The sequence below is a fragment of the Phascolarctos cinereus genome, unplaced genomic scaffold, assembly GCF_003287225.1.
Source record: "Phascolarctos cinereus isolate Bilbo 61053 unplaced genomic scaffold, phaCin_HiC Scaffold_4;HRSCAF=312, whole genome shotgun sequence".
Taxonomy (NCBI): domain Eukaryota; kingdom Metazoa; phylum Chordata; class Mammalia; order Diprotodontia; family Phascolarctidae; genus Phascolarctos; species Phascolarctos cinereus.
The window spans coordinates 677,527,148-677,530,528 of record NW_027555847.1 but is presented as its reverse complement, the minus strand read 5'-3'; positions in this window follow the sequence as shown (position 1 = coordinate 677,530,528).

The following is a 3,381-nucleotide window of genomic DNA, read 5'->3' as shown; positions in this document are numbered from 1 at the left end:
GAGAGCAAATAGTATCTTTCCCCTGCATTCAGACTCCATAGTTCTTTTTCTGGATGTAAATAGCATTTTCCATAGTGAGTCTTTTGGAGTTGTCTTAGATCCTTGCATTGCTGAGAAGAGCTAAGTCTGTCAAAGTCTGTCTTTGCACAATGTGGTTGTTAACTGTGTACAATATTCTCCTGGTTCTGCTCATTTCACTCTGCATCAGTCCATGCAAGTCTTTCCAGGTTTTTCTTACTGTTCATTATTTCTTACAGCACAGTACTATTCCATTACATTCACATACCACAACTTGTTCAGCCATTTCCCAGTTGATGGGCATACACTCAATTTCCAATTCTTGGCCACCACACAAAGAGCTGCTGTAAGTATTGTACATGTGGGTCCTTTTCCCTTTTTTATGATCTCTTTGGGATACAGACCTAGAAGTGGTATTGCTGGGTCAAAGGTATGCACAATTTTATAGCCCTTTGGGCATAGTTCCAAATTGCTCTCCAGAATGGTTGGATCAGTTCACAACTCCATCAACAATGAGTTAGTGTCCCAATTTTCCCACATCTTCTCCAACATTTATCATTTTCCTGTTTTGTCACGTTAGCCAATCTGATAGGTGTGATGTGATACCTCAGAATCGTTTTGATTTGCATTTGCAATCAATGGTGATTTAGAACATTTTTTCATATGACTACAGCTTTAATTTCTTCATCTGAAAACTGCCTCTTAATCTCCTATGACCATTTATCAATTGGGGAATGACTTGCATTCTTATGAATTCAACTCAGTTCTCTCTATATATTTAGAAAGGAGGCCTTTATCAGAGACACTGGCTGTAAAAATTGTTTCCCAGCTTTCTGCTTCCCTCATCTTGGTTGCCTTGTCTTTGTGCAAAAACTTTTCAATTTATGTAATCAAAGTCATCCATTTTGCATTTCATAATGTTCTCTGTCTCTTGTTTGGTCATGAATTCTTCCCTTCTCCACAGATCTGACAGGTAAACTATTCCTTGCTCTCCTACTTTGCTTATAGCATCAGTCTTTATATCTAAATCCTGTACCCATTTTGACTTTATCTTGGTATAGGGTCTGAGATGTTGGTCTATGCCTAATTTCTGCCGTACTGTTTTCCAATTTTCATTAAATAGTGAGTTCTTATCCCAGAAGCTGGGGTCTTTGGTTTATCAGATTACTATAGTCATTTGATCTCCTCTGCTCTGACATCCAGTGTCCTGAGGACCCTCCCTGCTGTGACAATGTTTTCTAAGGCTTCTTCCACCTCTGACAGTCTACGTCCAATAAAAACCTTCCCAGCGCTGACATCCTGTGTCCTAAGGGCTGTCCCAGTTCTGACATTCTAAAACCCCCTACATTTGTTGGTAAGAGAGGGGCAAGACCGACAGCAGCATGTAGGCATTCATCTTGGAAGAACTGGCCTTCCCAAAGGGAGTAAGAATGTAGGGAATCCGGATGCAGTCAGGTGAAAAGGGAAGGGGGGGGGCTAGATTAGCCGAACTACTGAAGCAGCTCAAGTTCCCCAAAACCATCCTCGGTGGACAGTATTGTAGTAATGTTACCGATGCAGTGTGATAACTGCAGTGCTCACAGATTAGGCCTTCTATGAACCTTGAAGGAGAAAGAGAACTAAATGTGAGGTGGGAGATGAGAATGCCCATTTACGTGTAGGCATTGCTTTATAGTTACAGCTACTTCCACGGATCCTGGTTTGATCCCCATGACAACCTTGTCATCCTCATCTTACTGAGGAAACAGGTTCACCCTGCAGATAATGGCAGAGCCTTCGGTTCAATGACAGCATTGTGATGGTAGTGAATATATGCTAGAACCTGTTAGATCAGTTAGGAGAGCTGGGTTCAAGTACTAACTGCCACTGATTCATTTGACCTGGAATCACGTAGCCTCAGTTTCCTCATCTGCAAAATGGGGGACTGAGGCCTCCAGGATCCCTGCCAAGTCCAACATGCCACAGATGTCCGAGTCCAGTCTTATTCCAGGGTACTTGGGGAAGCACTCCAATTCTCTCTCTCTCTCTTTTTTTTTTTGGCTAGGCAATGGGGTTAGGTGACTTGTCCAGAGTCACACAGCTAGTAAGTGTTGTGTCTGAGGTCGGATTTGAACTCAGGTCCTCCTGAATCCAGGGCCAGTGTTCTATCCACTGCGCCACCTAGCTGCCCCAGAAGCACTACAATTCTCTAACTACAAATAATTTTTTGCTAATTTGCTAATGAATTACAAAATTGATGGGGGGGAGGCCCCCAAGAGATTCTTCCAATAGCCAAGAGTCATTTATGAGCATTAATAACAGATGACATTTATGTGGCACCATCTCGTTACAAAGTACTGCCTTCGTGTGGATTATCAGATTTGTTCCTTCCAGTACTCCGTGCCATGGGTAAGGCATAAATTGTCAGCATGTTATAAAAGTGGAAACTGAAGCTCAACAATGTTTGGTCTTCTCCAAAATCCTACAGCTAAGTGGTAGAGATTTCGAACTCAGGTCTTGTGCTTCCCCTCTCTCTTGGTTTAGTTTAAGCCAGGAGCTCTCTCTTTGATACGTAATCCTTACAAGCAAGTTGAACAGGGGAGAGATGGATTGACAATCCTTTAACTAAAACATTTTAGAGCCGGAAATGGATTCAGAACACAATGTCAGCATAGGGAAGGGTCTTAATGATCATTTAGCCCAACTCCCCCATTAGAAGGATAAGGAAAGTGAGGTGCCCAGGGATGAAGTGACTTGTTCAGGGTCACAGTGATGAAAACCAGAGGCCCACCTCCGCTCACACAAAGGCACAAACACTGTCACAGAATAGCAGCACGTTATTATTATGAGCTGTGCAAGCAACCTCAGAAGTCATCCACGGAGAGGATACATGTTATACAAGACATGCTTTACTTGCACTTTTAGCAGCTTGATCACAGGCAGAAGAGTTGGGAAACTTGATTGTGAATGTTAAGGGGAAAATAACAGCAAAGATGCAGAGGGTTCTTTCTTGCAGTCTTGTGTTGTGGTTTTGACTAACAGAAGATTTCATAGGCCTTTCAGTCTAACCCCCTAACAGAAGCACCGTGATCAGGCCACTGTCTGAAGCCCTCTCCCCACAGCCAGTCCCTTTCCTTGCTGGGAAGCTCTGATTGTCATTGGAGTGCTTCCCTCAAACACTGAGCTTAAATGTGCCTCCTGATCATTTTCTCACTTGGTACTAATTCTGTCCTTGGTCCCAAGCAGTCTTATTTTTCTTCCACACATAACCAACTCTCCAAATATTATTTAAAGAAGCCAGATTCCATTTGTCTGTAACCCAAAATGTGCCTCTTTCCCCAAAATTGGTCCATTTCACAAATTCATAATTGAAACCATTGGAAG